This window comes from Prionailurus viverrinus, chromosome A1 (assembly GCF_022837055.1).
Source record: "Prionailurus viverrinus isolate Anna chromosome A1, UM_Priviv_1.0, whole genome shotgun sequence".
NCBI classification, from domain to species: domain Eukaryota; kingdom Metazoa; phylum Chordata; class Mammalia; order Carnivora; family Felidae; genus Prionailurus; species Prionailurus viverrinus.
Genome location: NC_062561.1, coordinates 158,888,792 through 158,907,706, shown reverse-complemented (window position 1 = coordinate 158,907,706; position 18,915 = coordinate 158,888,792). Strand labels below are relative to the sequence as shown.

At 36.7% G+C, this 18,915-nt stretch overlaps 1 long non-coding RNA gene across 1 annotated transcript in view; it reads right to left on the bottom strand.

Annotated features, from left to right (window-relative positions):
• LOC125154841 (uncharacterized) overlaps positions 1–17,910 on the bottom strand; it is a 40,952-nt gene extending 23,042 nt beyond the window's left edge. Inside the window, exons 1-3 of the long non-coding RNA XR_007147957.1 lie at positions 17,844–17,910; positions 15,602–15,677; positions 9,212–9,438 (exon numbers count right to left, since the gene is read on the bottom strand). This is a non-coding gene — a long non-coding RNA (uncharacterized LOC125154841). The remainder of the gene's footprint in view (positions 1–9,211; positions 9,439–15,601; positions 15,678–17,843) is intronic.
• Between the last annotated feature and the right edge of the window lie 1,005 nt (positions 17,911–18,915).

Sequence of the window (18,915 nt, the reverse complement as noted above, 5' to 3'; positions counted from 1 at the left end):
AAGCTCTCAGTTTTCCCGTTGAGTATGACATAACCTGTGGGTATTTCCTATTTGGCCTCTATTATATTAAGGTATGTTCCCTCTAAACCTACTTTATTGACAGGTCTTTTTTTAAATGTTTATTTATTTATTTTGAGAGAGCACCTGCGTGCATCCACAAACACATAGCACACCCACAAACACATGCATGGGAGAGGGGCAGAAAGAGAGGGACAGCACAGACTGAGGCGGCTCAAACTCAGGTGCCATGAGATCATAACGTGAGCCTAAATCAGGAGTCAGAAGCTTACCCAATTGAGCCACAGAGGCACCCCATGTTGACAGTTTTTATCATGAATGAATGTTGTACTTTGTCAACTGCTTTTTCTGCATCTATTTAAGTGATCATATGGTTTTTATTCTTTCTTTTATTGGTGTGATGTATCACGTTGGTTGATTTGCCAATAATGAAGCATTCTTGCATCTCTGGAATAAATCCCACCTGATCGAGGTGAACAATTTTTTTAATGTATTTTTGGATTCAGTTTGCTAATACATTATGGAGGATTTTTGCATATATGTTCAGCAGAGATATTGGCCTGTAGTTTACTTCTTTAAAGTGTCACCGCTCAGAAATTTTTAAAATAGTTTTTTTGCAAATCTGAAAGGAGAAACAGTATTTTTTAAGTTGTTAGAATTCAGTTCTCCAATGACTTATTTTCAGTACTGCTGTACCTCACCAGCAGCAGGCTGGCATTGATGAGAAAACAAAAATAATTATGCAATTATTATGAAACTCTGTTCAAAGGTACTTTTTACTTTACAAATGGCAGAGGAATGGGTGAAGAACCGGTCCCCTTGTCCCATATAATTTCCTCCAAAGTATCTGTAGACATATAAGAAAATTTATAGCATTAGTTCAATGTGCATCCAAGATTTTCGTGCTCTTAAGGGTCAGATTCACTGTGCAGTTTAATAACCAAAATCCTTCCCACAAAATAAGAAAAGGATGGAAATTCCATCTGAAACTCAAAACAGCTTTTTGAAAAGTAAAAGTTTTTAAAGTTTAGCATATTTATGTCTTATTTCACTATCTTCAGTGTTTGGATAATTCCAACAGCAGAATTAGTACTCAAAAATCCCACCAGAAAAAGGGTTTCTGTTTCTAAGGCTACCAAAAATACTCCTTTTGTAGGATGACTTTCATCACTATTAAAGAGACAACAGATATGACTGCACTTGAAATACTCATCTTGCAAATTCCTCAGTTATTTGAACTTTTTGATCTCTTGTAAGTGCCGCTACCTATACAAATGTGATTTTATTTTTTAGATGTGCCTAGACTTTCAATAGAATCTAGAACAGAGGTAGAAAAAGTTTCAATGTCCTCATTTAAAGAGCTTTCTCTAATTCTTACATTCAATAGAGGATTAATGCAAATAAAGCTGAGGGTTACATGGAACCCAACACCCCAGGAAAGAATCCCAGAGTGTGCTTATTGGTTTTTCCTAACCATTTTCTTTATGGGCTCATTTCACATCGATCTCACACCTTGGATAAAATACAGGTCTGAAGGGTCACTTGAATGAGAGATTTTCCTCTTTTAACACCGAATAGAAATTGAAGGCTTTGATATTGTCATGGAAATGACTCTGTAAATAGCACTCAAAGGCCTATTTTTCAAACCAGAATGAGCTGGAACAATGTTTTCTTTTTCTTTTCAGATTATGAGATTGGAGTTTGGGTAGGGAGAACCTCTGGTCAAGATAGTGGGAGGAAATGGGGAAAAAAGAATGTGCCTGAGAGAATTCCTCTCACGTATGCCAGCAAATTGTATAGCACAGCTTTATTCAAAAAAGATGTTTGTCTTGTCCTTCAGGTACACGAATACACAGCTTGTTGAGAACTGGACAGGAAAGGTAAGAAAATAAGAAAGAAAAAATGGAACGGATCATTTGTCTCTGAGCCTTAGTTTTAAAAGGCAAGTTTCATGCTGGAAATGACACACACAAACATTAAAAAAAAATTCTACTTTTGAAAGTAGGTAATTAATTTTTAAAGTAGGATTTGAGAAAGAAATAGATAATGTTTCAGCAAATATTTAAATGCCTAGTTAAATCAGTGTTTATTTTGGTGTTTGTATCATGTAGAATTTTATTTTCTGTTAACAAACTGTAAATAAATAAAACCTTTAATTCTCTTAATTAAAAAAATTAAAAAAGAATAAGTGGAAGCAGGGAAAGGATAATGAATTGTTACTTTAAAAAATACCCTCATACAGAGACTATTAAATGGGATTTCAAGTGTTAGGATCTCAATATTATCTTAATTTCTGCCCTTCTTAACAATTTTTAAAAATAAAAATGCAAGGGTCCTCTCCATTTCAGACAAATCAAACATTTTTTAGAGAAACTAACTTAGAGAAAAATTCCCAGATTTAAACTTTGAGGATAATTTAAAGCTAATAATATTGATTACTGGTGCAAAATACGGTGTTTTCAAAGTCACGATACAGTCCATATCCTGCTTCTCACTTTAGGGGCACATTCTTTTATAAAACACTCTTATCAACTATTTTAATATTTGTTCTTTGAGTCCAAGAAAAAGGTATAGGAAATTCTCACAACAGCCATCCATCAACCCCTCCTTGACCTTCAAGAAAAAGGTAATGTTTTGTCACTGCTAAACAGGCTTAGGGAATGCTTCTGTTGGTCACCTAGCTTGTGGCAACTAGAGGCAGTCTAAAAAGTATTTAAAGCATCTTAGAATGAGAGATAATGAACAGTTACTATTGAATTTTAACAGTAGGAGTTTCCATTTTAAAGTAGTCCAGCTAAATGGAATGAGTATCTAAATTCATTTGAATTCGATTAACTTATGCCCAAAGGCAACTCATATTATATGGACGCAGTCCTTCCAGTTGGAGTTGGAAGTACTCAGACTCTTAGGTGAGAAGCCTCTGTTTTTGTGTTAAAATCTGCAACTGGCTTCTCAGCCTCACTTTTAATTCAGTTGTGTCCAACCCAGTGAAAGAACAGAGTGGTTCGCTATTCTCTCTATTCAAAGACATGACTTGCATTTAGAGGTACATTCATAAATGTTTGAGAAGTGTGCTTTTAACATTAATCAAGAAATTACATAAAATGAACTGAGTGCAACCTCTATTGAAGATTAATATTTAACACAGAGCACCTATAAAGATAATGATTCTATCTTCAACAGACAAAAATAAAATAAAGCACTGAGTAGTTCACAAAAAAAAAGAAAGATAGAAAGAAAGAAAAAGAAGAACAGAGAAATCCAAAATAGGGATTAGGCAAAATAAAAAAAAAGAACTTTCCAATGACATAAAGATTGAAATTAAGATTCAGGAAACATTCAAATCCTAGATATATTTAAATTTGTCTCTATTTTAAAGAGGCTGAGTCCTTTCCTAGAAGCCTCATGCCGATATAAGGACTTAGGTAAAGGTGGGGAAAATGGAACCTTCTAAAAAACATTGAACTTACAAAGGGCAGTAACAGGAACTTCTCTTGTAAGGAAAAATCTAATGCACTCTCCAGTGCCAAACACCTTGAGTTTAATCCTGTTAATCAAGCCTGAAATAGGGCAAAATCTTAAATTTGTATAGGTCTTAATAGTTTACAAAGCTTTTTCAGTAAATCTATCCCCTTTAGCTATCTATTTTCTTCATGGCAATTGTTGATACCGTTAGGGTCAGGCGTAAGGCAGGGTAAAGATAAGAGTCAGAGGCTAAAAAATTTTAGCCGTCAAAGGCTTTATTTGGGAACTAAGGTCTTGGGCGAGGTTCCATGACTCACGGAGAGAGAGAGAGGAGTCAGGGAAGTCGCACCCAGGTGTGGTGGGGTGGGGTTTTTAAGCTGCAGCCGTTCGGGGGTTTAGGTCCGGGTGGGCCTTTTTCGAGTCAGGTCGTGCTGTCGCTCGGTGATTGGTTGACCTCCAATTCGTTCTGGCAGCTACTAGGGGCTTTTCCTTCGGTTGTGCTGGCAAGATGGCCGTCCCCTCTACTGTGGTTCCAAGGACATCCTAACAGATACCTGATATATTAGACATTTATTTGTTTATGTCTTTATTATCTTTGTCCTACTGCTAAAATGTCACTCCATAAAAGCAGGGATGTTACCCTGAATTGTTCAATTCTATATTCCCAGCATCTAGAACAGTGTTTGGTGCATAGAGGACAATAGATTATTTGTGAAGTGAATAAATTCAGTAAATTAAATGGATAAATACTATTGCATTCAACCTTTGAAACCCCCTGGGAAAAAGACATGCATTTCTCACCACCTTTACAGATGAGGAAACCAAGACTCAAAACAGTAAATTATTTATAATAGTATAAACAGTTAAGTGGGGTCAGAGTTATAATTAGAAAGAACCAGGTCCTGGGGCACCTGGGTGGCTCAGTTGGTAGAGCATCCAACTTTGGCTCAGGGGGTTTGAGCCCTGTGTCAGGCTCTGTGCTGACAGCTCAGCCCCTGGAGCTGCTTCAGATTCTGGAGCCTGCTTCAGAAAGATTCTCCCTCTTTCTCTCTGTCCTTTCCCCACTTGCACACTCTCTCTCCTTCTCTCTCAAAAAATAAACATTAAAAAAAAAAAAAAAAAAACGAACGAGTTCCCTTGTAGTATTATTTTTTTGCTGACCTGTGCAAAGGGACTAGGTTATGGGTAGTCAAAGATTACTGCCATCAGAATCAACTCATTTTCACTTTCCATGAAGATGAAAAGATTCAAGAAGAAAAAAATGAATAAATTCAAGTCCTCTAAAACAATAGGTACCACCCTTTCTCAGTTTTCTTTCCTCTTTGATCACTTCCTAAATTAAATTGCCCTGCTGATGTGTCTGTTGTCTCAGCACCCACTTTGCGTTTATGATTTCCCTCCTGGTATCTTATTTTCTATCCTATGTAATTACTATGGCTACAGGTATCATTTACTGAGCCCCTTTTACACAATATTAGTCATTTTCACTTGTTCCCTCACAACCAGGAAACTGCAGATCTATCAGGCTTCAAAGACAGGCTCTTTCCCCACCAGATTGCCTCTATGAAAAGACCTGGCTCCTAGAGGCAGCTTTTGGGAGGCCTAGAACAGAGTCCCCTCTCACCCTTGACAAAGGAACTCGGCAAAAACTTAACCCTATACTGGTTAGCTGCAGGGGTGTTGTGGCATAGGAGTGTGACATGGGCAAAAGGACACCTGATTATTAGCACTCCAGGATTCCTAACAGGTTAGAGGTATCTGAAACTCTCCAGCCCATCAGGATTTGATTTACAATTGCAGTGAGAAAGAAGGTAGAGATTCAACCAATAGTTATTTTAGCAGACTCTGACCCTGATGGTAATGGGTGGATCAACTTTATCCTTCTCCTTCATCAGTTACACCAAAACAGTTTTGTAAAGATAGCATGCTATCCTACACTTCCACCCCCTGCTCTTTCTTTCCTTTTCTTCTCAGTGAAACACTAAGTTCATTCCTTTTAGAGCTAATAGTAAGCAGCTGCAGAAGAGGACAGCTCATGATTCTCACATCCCTCCCAATAGCTCATGCAGATTCTGCTTCTAAACTGGTGCCTCCCATTTTCATTAGAGTCCAATCTGGTGCTTTCTAAACAATAGCTGAAGAAAAGAGATGGGGAGACACAACTATTTCAGTCATTAGGTTTCTGTCCTTGAATATGCTGATCAGACCATAAAAATAATTTTTTTCTGAACCTGACCTTCAGTTACTAACATTTTGTGAAGTCATTTGAGAAAGGAACCAAGTTAAATAAACAGGTGCACTGGTGGATTTATGACACTGGACAAGCAAGATACAGATGCTTGGTATAAGGCCAAGTTCTGGGCTCCAAGGGGCTTCTGCATATGTATAAAGACAAATAGGAGGAGCTTCAGAAGCATGTCCTAGGACAGGGCTGAGATCACAGTATTTCTTTCAATTGTTAAACAGTGTGTGCTGCGTTGAGCTTTAGTCTAGACAAGATGGAAATGATGCTAAGACTATTCATCAGCAAGGATGAACCACACAGCTCAAACAACAGAAAAAGCCCTGCCAATCAAAAGGTCAGAGAGATGGGAAAGACAGGGAGGTTTGGATCCTTCTTGAGAGTGAATCCAAATACCCTCAGCTAGGAAGATACTTGGAGTTATTGCACGTGCAGATGATGGAGATATTAGAGAACACCTAAGTCATGTATGTGCCTAGATACAAGGCGAAGAACCACTTTACATTTGAGCCATTGTGTCTTTCATACTCCATTTTGGATAAATTTTGTTTAGGGAAGACCAATTAACCAACCTAGGCTTCAATCAATGTTAATTTTAGTTGCTTGTGGAGGCTAACATGATGAAAACTATAAACAAAAAAACAAACAAACAAACCAGGCCCCATTCCCTGGATATTCTGATTTAATTGGTCAACAATGAAATCTTGGAATCAATTTTTTTCTTAAAATCTTTTAGGTGATTCTAAGGAGTAGCAGCCAAGATTGAAAAGCACTAACCTGACAAAATAAGCAATATTTTAAATAACATATTTAGTAAATATTCCTAGAGTTGTGATAACCTCACAATGATTTTTTTTTAAAAAGACAATATGTGGTTATATTGCAGTTATGATGAATATTTACAAGAGTCATGGAAAATAAAAAGCCTTCCTAGTATTACACCAATGGCTTACTGAGGGATGGCTATTCAGAAAGTTGTAAGAATGGGTACCTGAAGACTTCATGGGACATTGATGTCTTACAAGCCATACATTATTTACATCTAGACCCAAATGTGAGAGGGAAATATCTTGTTTAAGCCATTTCTATTTTACTTTTTTGTTATTTGCAGCAGTAATTAACTGCTAATAAATCCTAGTTAATTCAGGCTGCCTTCATCAGGATGTCTATCACATGAAGAGAGACTGCCCAAGAGTGAAGACAAAACAGAGGAAAGTAGAGCAAAAAGAAGACAGAATTCTGTTGATACAATTTGAGTCACTAGATCTAGCCATGCCTAAAGTCATACATTTCAATTTTTTAGTTGTATAAGTGAACCTATTTACTTTTTTTTTTAATTTTAAAAAAAAATTTTTTTTCCAACGTTTATTTATTTTTGGGACTGAGAGAGACAGAGCATGGACGGGGGAGGGGCAGAGAGAGAGGGAGACACAGAATCGGAAACAGGCTCCAGGCTCTGAGCCATCAGCCCAGAGCCCGATGCGGGGCTCGAACTCATGGACCGGGAGATCGTGACCTGGCTGAAGTCGGACGCTTAACCGACTGCGCCACCCAGGCGCCCCCCTATTTACTTTTTAAAGATATTTTAAAGTTGAGTTTCTGTCATTTAAAAGAAAAAGGTCCAGATCAACCTAGCAATCGTCAAGAAATATGCTCTCAATAATGTATTAATGTATATGACATTATTTTGATCAATTGTGGGCTATGGAATTGGGAGTAGGAATCAACTTATTCAGATCTCCAGATTGTCAAGCAAAGGAGAGATCTAAACTGACATCTTGGTTACATTAGCATCCACATTATTCCTTTACTGTGGGCATCTTATTTTTATTATTTTAAAATACTATATGGGACTCAAGTGGCTTCCAAGAGTTAAGACATTTCCCTGGAAAATGGTAATTTAAGATTTATCTGCCTTCAAATTACAGGAGAGACCAAATGATTTTGAACGATGAGAATGGAGGCAGACCAGTTATGAGTAGGAACTGAGAAAATGGATGCCTCGTGGCACAAGAAATAAATAGGAAGGGACAAAAGTTAAGAAAACGAATTCAATTTTTAGCTTTAACATATTTATGTCCTACTGGTATTTTATATTAGTAAAGTACTTTGCAGTTCATGACATATTTTCACACGCTATCTCATTTGACACTTAGCTATAATTCTTTGGAGTTAGTAAAGCAGGTAATTAGTTTCAGCATTTTACAGAAGTGGATATGAGGCTTAGTGTGATTATGGGTCTCACCCAAAGTCACATGGGTGTCAGGGAAGGGTTCAGAATCCAGATTTTCTGATTAACAGTCTAGTATTGATGTACCAGGTCTCTCTGTACACAGAGATTCACATATAAACAAAGTTTTCTTTTCAGCAACTTTACTCATTTGTTTATTAATTTGACTTCATTGTTCATTGTTTTCTTTTAACTCATGACCTCTCCTGAGTAGTGATACAGGCTAAAAGACAGAACTTCAGCCTGAGATGAATCATCTTAATAATGCAGTATTAGAACCAAGGTGTGTGTGTGTGTGTGTGTTTATCAAGGGAGGGGAGAGAGGAATTATCAAACAAAGACCCCCAAAAAAACACAATCTTGAGTCTCATAGAATGGATTTATGTTAATTTTTCAAATATTTTCTGTTCCTTGCCTCCTCCAAAATGAGATCACCTCTCATTCATTCTCATACCAGTAGCCCTGATAATTTTAATAATTTGCCATTTCAAGGAGCCATGGGAAAAGAAAGGAAGTTGCTTTTAGACAGTGTCTTATTCAAGCAAACGGAAATGGTTTCTGAACCGCAGAAAACAAATAAACATGCCTCTCCCTGGAACTTCACTAGTGTTTGCCTGTTGTCTGGCACTAAAAAGTGTGCTTTAAAATAATGGTTCAGTGTGGGCCTGAAGATTCTGAATGCTAGTGGGGCTATCTAAACTCTAGAAGAGAGGATGTTGACTGTGTATAGGACCACTGAGCTTGGACAAACTCCCAAATGCTGGATGTAAAACCACATGCTAAATGTCTTTCCATACAGCAAAACGAAATGCCAAGTCCTTAATGGTCAGCTTTGCTTTCACAATTTCCCAAGTATGTTTCATTATTGCTCAAAATATAAGGCTAGCATACTATGTATATAGCCATAGTATATGACATCCATCAAGACACAGATGCTTGGCATTCTGGTGACGTTGTAAAGCATTCTAAAGAACTATGCATTTTCTGTTATCATGTCCATTGACATACCTTTCATCCTTTACTTGTGAATTAAAAAATGTATAGTTTGGAATTCTGTGGGATCCCATTGAATTCCTTAGGACCATGGTCAAACATAGCTAAATGGTTATCCTTTTCCATAATATTATTCTTGGGCATGGAAGGGAGTATCTTCTTAATAAAGGAAAATTGGCAAAGAGACTTCTTGCAGTGCAGTCCTGGTCTGGCACAAAATGTGAGGCGCCAGGGATGCAAACATCTCATCTTCAGATCCTTACCTGGCAAAGATGCAAGAGGACATATTCCCTGGCGTTGCTCAGCAATCTGCAGCACCATGGTAGGTCTCAGGTCTTTGGACTGACCTTCTCTCGGATGGTAGAAATCCAAAGTAAAGCAATGTGACCTGGCAAATGCAGGATCCTGGAGCAGAGCGTGTGATTTCTTCCATTCCTATGGAGATCCTCATTTGGCTGAAAGTCCATCCAGGGACAAAGTGTTTCCAGATCTTTGGCAGAAAAAGAAATGCCCTCTTTTCAACTTTCTTTATTTCAAAGAAGTATAATGCTGAAAAGAAAATGTGAGTATCTTCTATACTTTTGCTATGGCAATAACAGCCATATAGATCTTAATGCTTATACAATACTGGTGTTAACAGTATCTACTTGTAAATAAAATCATTTAAAGAATATAACACTTGTTTTTTTCTAATCTATAGAATATAAGATGAAATAGTAAATGAAATGTGTCTGCATATGTGTATATATGTATACATGTGCAAACATGTATGTGTGACATAAAATGTGATGAAATATGTACATATGCATACATGCATAATATGTGTGTATGTGTGCACACATGGGGTGTATTGAGCATGCAGGATGCATGAGATATAATCACAAAAAGCCACTTTGTTTTTGTTTGCTGTCCTTTTTAGTTGGAGAACATCTTCCTCTACCCCTGGATAAAAATAAGCAATCCCATGCCTGTTCTTCCACATGATGTGGAAAATCCTACAATCACTTTAATTTGTAAAATACAATTTTAATCCAGAAACTAGAATTTTCAGGTCAATATATGAATCAGTGTGGTAAAAGCTGTCATTCCTCACTACTCTGCCCTCATCCCGTTTTATAGGCTTGTACATTCTTCTCTCAGCTACTGTGAAAATGGCCTATGAATGGCTCTGAGAGAATTCTCTCAGGAGAACTGCCATCAGCTGACAAGTGCCATCTTTCCTGGGAAGTTATGATACCACTCCCCTACCTCCCCCCCACATATGTATCAATAACTGATTTTAAAGGTATGAGAGGTCAGACCCTGGTTCCAGGGGAGAAAATTCTGTTGTGTAACTAAAGTTGCATGTACCCTGAAATCATACCCTGGCCCCACTTTTTTACTTTTCTTATCCTTAAAACTTAATGACTTTTTCGGAAGAACACTCCTCAAAAATTTGTTAGTCCTGAATTTTACACTCCTCTCTGCTTCTAGAGAACTCAATGTGAGACAAGACAAAACAAAACAAATCTCCATTTCCATTTAAAGTTAAGATTTTCCACCACCCACTCAAGATAGAGTTGTCTGCAGGAAGTTCACCAGCCTTCAGAGAAGGGGAGGCAGGTTATTTAATATTATATTTCCAGCATACCACTACTTTACTCACCACCAGCTACCACTAATTATCAAGTAATTTTCCTGTATCTCTTGAAATGAATATATTATTTTTTAAGACTACAAATATATTGTAATACACTGATATTTTCCGACACTGCTTCTGGTGGGGACAACATCTTACATAATCATGACATTGTATAGATTTTGAAGCTGTGTTGTTAGGACACACTCTCAACACTTTAGTCTCTGCTTCTCTATTTCCCATCATATTATCTAGAATTTTACTTTTGGGAAGGTAAGAGGTTTTTGGTTTATTTGTTTGTTTGTTTTCCCTTTGGGCTCTGATAATCTTTTGGACAAAATAAGCTTTACCACATTTATCTAATCATCTTTATTTTCCATATCTTTTGCTGTGTCTCCTAGAATTGCTTTTCTTCTTATTGGAATACTTCCTCCAAGAGTGTTTACAATGTGGTTCTTTGTGAGACAAACTTGGTATGACTGAGAACATCTCCATTAAGCCCTCCTTGGTGCTACTGAAATCTGGCTGTGAGTGTCCTCTGGGTGGCAAGCACCAAATTTTGGGGCCCTTTGAGGGATGCCCCTCGCTTTGGAACCTCCACACTGCAACAGTGCACCTTTTGGTTGACCTCTTGTGAATCCCCCCAGATCTTGACCCAAAAAGTACACCCATACACTCTTGCTTCTGGGGTCTCCTGGCCTACAAAGAAGGGAGGAGGGAGGTTCTTTGAAGACAACACAAACCTGTTTATCTTCTCTTGGCCCACAGGAATCTCATTTATCCTCAGACCTCCAAAATGTTGGTTCCTCCAACTTACTGACTTCTCTCCTCACTGGGTCCTTATGGGTGTGTTGTCCTGCCCACCTCTCCAAGGCAGGAAGAAGACACTGAACACACATTAGTTTCTTTCAAATTCTCTTTTATTGCTACTCCACTCTAGCACTGAGGGACTCATGTTCTGCAGCTCAGGAAGCCTTCTTTGATATTTTCACTCTTCTGTTACTGAAGATTAGGAATAAAACGCCTCTGACTTTTCAAGAGCATTACTAAAAAGTAGGACAATGGAGTAAAGCCTTCAAAGTTTTGAGGGAAAATGTAATCTGAGGCAAAATAATCTAAACATTTATACTTTGCCAAGTTATGGAAAGAATAGAGATATTTTCAGACATAGAAGATCCCGAAAACTTTATCCAACATGTACTCTTTCTCAGAAAGTTACTAATGAATATATTCCACTGAATTAAGGGAATTAAGGCAAGAGAAGGAAGAATGGGATCCATAAAACAATCTAACCCAAGAGGGAAGCAAAGGGAATTACCAGAATGATAACAGGAGATCTCAAGACCAGCCACCTAGAGAACAACTTGCCCAGATTGGAGGTGAGAAGGCTTTGAGACAGACGTCTTTAAAAAGATGATACTGGTAAATCAAAACCTCAATAAGATATCACCTTACACCTGTTAGAGTGGCTGTTATAAAAAAGACAAAAAACAGCAAGTGTTGAAGAAGATGTGGAGAAAAGGGAACCCTTGTACACTGTTGGTGAGAATGTAAATTGGTGCAGCCACTATGGAAAACAACATTGGGGCTCCTCGAAAAATTAAAAATTGAACTACCACATGGTCCAGCAATTCCACTTCTGGGTATTTATCCAAAGAAAATGAAAACACTAATTTGAAAAGATATATGTACCCCTATGTTCACTGCAGTATTATTCATAATACCCAAGATATGGAAACAACTTATGTGTCCATCAATGGATAAATGGATAAAGAAAATGTACACATACACAATGGGATATTATTCATCCATAAAAAGAATAATATCTTGACATTTGCAACAACATGGGTGGATCTTGAGAGCATGAAGTGAAATAAGTCAGACAGAGAAAGACAAATACTATTTAATCTCATTTATATATAGGAGAGTTAGGGGACAGGTGAAATGGGTGAACAGAGTCAAAAGGTACAAACTTCCAGTTATAAAATAAATAAGTCATGGGGATATATGTACAGCATGGTGACTGTGATGGATAATACCATATTATATATTTGAAATTTGCTAAGAGAGTAGATCTTAGAAGTTTTTATCACAAGAAAAAGAACTGTAACTATGTGAGGTGATGAATGTTAACTAGACTCAATGTAGTTATCATTTCTCAATGTATACAAATATTGAATCATGTTGAAACCTGACACTAATTTGTTATATGTCAATTTTTTCTCAATTAAAATAATTTTTAAAAGATGACATTGTCAGAAAATGGAAGTGTTTGAACATGAGAGGAGATTTGCATAAGAGGAAGTTTGGAGCTAATTATGTTAAGAACACAAAAAATAAATATATGAATAAAATAAGACTATAACTCAATAAAAACAAACCAAAAATATGCAGGAAAAGAAAAGTAATTAAACTTTAGTAGTACATAGTACATTTGTAAGTAGTTTACATAATGGAAATAATGTAAATATGGAATATTTATTAAACCAAAATTACAGTAACACTATTTTAGCAGAATGCAAACAAACTAAAAAAACCTCTCATCTTCCAAAGTTTAAAGTTAAAGAATAATGACCCGATGTGACAAATTAAGAGCTGTTATCACGAGCATACTATTAAGAGATAAAAGTGTTTGTTTGTTTGTTTTTACTTTATAAAGTCTAAAAGAATAAAATAGTGTTTGTATCTGGGGTGCAGGAAATAGAAGGGAACTCCAATTTTTCATTTTTAAAATAGACTGTAGAATTCTTGAGTATTTGTATTTTGTACCTACATTTGATAGAAAATAAAAACTAAATTAAAAAATCAAAAGTTAAAATATGGATTATTTAATAACTGTCACTGGAATAACTGGTTATCCATGAAGGAAAAGGAAAAGTAGGTTTTTTACCTCTCACCATCCATAAAAATAAGTTCAAAATTATTATAATACCTATAAAGCTTTAAGCCTTTAAAAAAAATAGGTGAATATTTTTATGACATCAATCCAAGGCAGATTTCCTTAAAGGCAGAATACTATAAGTGCAAGGGAAAATATTGATAAATCATATTGCACATTACAATAAAAATTTTCTGTACTACAAGAAAGTCACCATAAGCAATGCTGAGACAAGTCACATATTGGGAGAAGATATAATTGCTAAAATATCCAGAATATATGTGAAATTCCTACAAATAATGATTAATGTAAGAAGTTCAATAGGGAAACAAATCAAATAATATAATCAGACAGTTTGTTGAAGAAGAGATCTCAACAACCAATAAATATAAGAAAAGACAGGCAAACATAAGGATCAAATTAAAATCAGGAGAAATCATTATACACCAATGGAATGAAGAGGCCGGGGGAGAACAATATGAAAGCTAATAACTCCAACTGTTGTAAAGAATATGGGGAAAAAGAATTTATGTACCATCTGTGGCAGAACAAATTGGTACAAATGCTTTGGAGAAAAATACACTAATACCTAGGAAAGCTGCAAATGTGCACATTAATTAAAGTTCTGATATATCCTTCAGACCTAGAGAAATTATTGTACCTTTGGCCAAGGGAAAGTCACAAAGATATCCTTTACTGCACTTTTTAAAATAGGGGGAAATGGACAATAACCCCAATGTCCATAAACAAGGAATGGATGAATAAACATGGTGTGTTCATACAATGGGATACTATGCACCTGTTGAAATGAATGAACTAGATTTACATGGATAAATTTTGGAAACACACTACTGAAGACATAGGACCAAACTGAAGTTGTGACATGGTACGTATGATTCCATATGTGTGAAATTTTAAGGCACAGCATAATACTATATATGTTCATGGATAGATACATACAGAGTAAAATCTGAAAACTTGCATGGGAATGCTTCCCAACAAATTCAGGACTGTGGGACTCTTGAGGGAGGGAAGGAGGAATGGGAAAAGAGATCGAGGAAGGACAGTATTAGATGCACTCACAGTGCTTGATTACAAACACCAAAACAAAAATGGTCTGAGGCAAATAAATAGAAGGCTAATATTTGTTAAATCCAAGGAGGTAGATATGTGGGTATCAGTTTTGTCTATTTCCTGCATGTTTAAAATCTTTAACAACAACAGTGCAGAGGGATATGTGCCAACTATCAGAACTCAGGCCTGTTTCTGGTGGCCACTAAACAGGTGCGTGCTCTCAGCCAAATCCCTTAGCATCTTCCAATCTCAGTTCCATTATTTGTAAACGGAGAGGAACAGCATCTCGCCCAGCCAGCTTCAGTGTTTAGAATATGACTAAATGAAATAATATATGTAAAGAGCCATTTCAAAAATTTTTTATAGCTAAATAATGAAAGAATTATTACTGTTTGCATGTTGACATGTAAAAAATGAATACCCATAAAAAATAATAATACTAGTTCAGGGGACTGATATCAACACGTGGTATATCTATTCTATGGGTTTTGTATTGCTTTTTTGACTGTACTCATCATCTTATCCTGCTCTGGAAGCTTGACAAGGAGAGAGAGAAAATGAATCCCATCATGGCTTCCAACTCTATCCCCTAAATGCTCTAAGGATTCGAAAGAGTTAAAGCACAAAGGTCAGCCAGCAACCAGTGGGAGAAAAACACACTGCATGTAAAGATGATATTTTAGGAAATGTCAGTTTAGTGAAAAAGACTGCTTGGCAAAGGAACACAACACTTGCTTCTACTTAGAGCTTTAAAAAATTTATTTTAAATAATAGCATTGGAAAAAAATATATGCAGTAAAGAAAGAACAAAAGAAAGAACTTTTTGCCTATGTATTCTTCTCAGTTAGGCTCCTCTTAATAAATGAACTCTCCTCAAAAACATTTGTTAGATAGAAGCAATTAAGGCTGAAGCTCTATCCTCTCTTCACTAATTAATTATAGCAAATGAGCCTGTAATGTGCATCATAACAACTTAATAAGCTGGGCCAAACTATTTTAGATTCTGCTATGCTAGTATTTCATCATTGCTGGGCTATTTAAATTAGGTAAGTACTATTCAAACATAAATAGCTTTTGAATTACCTGTGTCCTTCAAAATAAACTCTATGTCTTGAGCAGATGTGCTATTTATGTGGAAGGGGTGACAGCATCGAATGACCTAGAAGGGAAGACCGGGAAAGGAGGAGGAGACAGGACAAACATGTGAGCTCACATAAACTATCATATTCAGTAATATAATATCCATCCCTCCTGCAGCATATCACACTTGCTGACCGGATGCCATTCCAACAAATTTTTCAGTATTTGTTGGACCTGAACAGTGGAGACTCCGATAGCTACGTTAGCCTCTCTCTTTTGACATCATTTGTTACGTTATCAATTCTCTCCTCAAATGTCTAACTGAACTTGGATCAAAGGGTGACTAATACAAGCTCTTTAGCAATGTCTCCGCTTTTAATGAAACTTTAAAGGCAGTTAATGACTCACTGAGTCAATGAATAGACTTTGTACATCTGGGGATGAGTTAAAATATGGCTTACTGTCAATGAAAGAGGCGAAGGCCCCAGACCAGCTGTGAATTATCTCAAACATAATTATATGAAACTTTAAAGCGCTGGTTTCTCTCAAATCAAAGGTCATTGTGCCTTCCAGGTAGTTAACATCTGCTACTACCTCAAGGTGGTAATAGACTAACTTCAGCAAAAGTCAAACAGATTCTCATCTCTCCCTCCTTAAAGCACAAAGAGTTCATTGCCGATGATGGTATAACTCAGGCACTTCCAGAAGGGATGGAGAAAAGAGGGTGGTGTCAGAGAACAGGTCTAGGACTCAAGCTAGATCCATCAGGTGGTCTCTTCTGTGGACCCTTCATTCCTGTTCATCACTCATACCAAGTTTCTGTAGGACATACAGCTAGAGATTTTCACCATGGAGTGGAAAACACAGTGTAACAATTCTCTCAAAATGTTTTTGAAACATGAACCATTTAGAGGCGGAGGGAAACATACCAGTTTGAAAGACCAGAAGAAATTTTAAAAGCAAAGGCCAGTGACCAGGAGAAATAACTGTCTCGTTTCCTCTTTGTTTGTTGTCACACCCATCATCTCCATGAAGTAATGGGTGAAAATGGACACACACGCACACACACGCACACCTGATATTGGATCTAAGGACACATTTTATAATGGCAGAAACTGTATTTCAACACATTTTTTGATGTTCCAAAATACATTTTACCCTCAAATTTGTGATACCCTAGGACAAGAAGTAAATATATATATCTGTGTATGTATATACATGCATATATATATATATATATGCATGTATATACACCTTTCAGGAGTTATTCTTTCAGTAAATTTTTTGGGCAGAATCAGGACTGAACTGTAAAACTGGGGCTCTAACTCATTTCTTCTCTCATAATTTTCCTCTCATTTCTTTCTCTTCCCTATGCAGGACCTATGTTAGCAAGTCCTTGATAAGATGCCAAAAGATAAACATTTCAAGTATACATCTATTTCTTAAAGTCCACTCCCAAATCTCAAATCCTCCAAAACTCAAATGGTATGGCAGTAATGATGGATGGACAGACATAGGGATGAGAGAGTAGACAGTCGAGCCGCAATGCCCAGTATATCACAAGTGACGAGAGATCTGCATGTGTTCACGCTTGGTCAATGCAGTAGCACATTCAAAGGCATTCAAGCCCTTGAGAAATCTGTTCCTTGAATTATACATTTTTATAAAAATGTTCTCTGTATAGAAAAATAACTAAGCAAGCAATTTGGAAAGACTTGGGATCAGTTTAAATCCCATTGATGCCTCAAAGGACATGACGTTTCAGTCAGCAATATACAACCAACTAAATTGTTTTCTCCATAAAGGAGAGCCAGTACTTTTCTTTTTTAATGTTTATTTATTTTTGAGGGAGAGAGCAGGGGTGGGCAGAGAGAGAGGGGGACAGAGGATCTGAAGTGGGCTCTGTGGTGACAACAGCAAACCTGATGCGGGGCTTGAACTCACAAACCATGAGATCATGACATGAGCCAAAGTTGGCTGCTCAAGTGACCATGCCACCCAGGCACTCCAAGAGCCAGAACTTTTTATATACCTTTGTCAGTCATTGTCAGGCAATAAATACACTAGGTATTTGCTTAAAATAAGAAAATGAAGACAGGGCCAGACAACCTAGCTTATTTTATTTCTGTGGTTCCTACTATTCTCTAGCCTTTCTTTTCTTGGCTGTCACATTGCCCGTGTGGTCTTTAGCAGAGCCCAGAATGCTCCAATAACTCTGTTAGTTTAATGAGTTTATCCAACTCACCTAACCATGGAAGGCTTCTCTGAAGTTCCATGACTGTACTTCACAGAAGAGCTTGGCAGCCTTGAATTCCAATAATATAAAAGGCCTATTAAACAATAGCTCATTTGATTTAAATCAAATTTATCAATGTCATATCAACTCTAGAACAGCATTGTCATTTAGAAAGCAAGTTCCATCAGGGTGGGTTCTTCTCTAGGCTTGTTCCTTCTCTTAGTATTAAGGCTGACTGCCTTTTGAGGAAGATATAATTGATGTAAAATATTTTCTCTCATCCAAAGACTTACATTAGTTATTCAAATTCCAAAATGACTATGCATAATCTTCCTTGAATCTGTTCACACTTACTATATATCAGGTTATTTAATTTTAGTGAAATCTTCCTCTTGTTTTGAGAGAACAAATGTTCGCTTTACTAGCAGGTAACAACAATTTAAGAAAACAACTGTATTAGATTAGCCTAAAAGGAGAGAACTGATTTTCCCAATGACATTATATTGGTTAAAAAAAGGGGGGGGGGGTATGAAAATAGCTAGAGAAAAAAATAGGATAAGAAATTTGTCTATATGTTATTAGAATAATCGTGTTAGAACAAGTGGCAAAAATTACTTGTATATGGCCAACGAATACAACAGGTGCTCAACTTCCATAATCACTAAGAAAATGCAAATTAAACCATACTGCATCCTGGACATATACCAGAATGCCTAAAATGAGAAGATGGAAAGGAACAAAGAGAGGCACCATAACTCTCATACACTGCTGATGGACCAGAGAATCAGTGCAACTACTCTGGAAATCTGTTCGGCAAGTTATCTATTTAAACTGAATGCTCACATATCCTATTATCTGACAGCTCCACTTCTAGGTATATTCCCAACAGAAATACATATATACATTCACAGAACTACATGTATCAGATTGCTCATAGCAGCAATTGTAATAGCCTCAACCTGAAAGCTACCCAAATGTCTATCAACAGTTGAACATATAAATATATTTGAGTTTATTCACACAGTGGAAAACACTACAGTTATGAAGGTAAATGATCTACAGTTACACCCAACAAAATGAA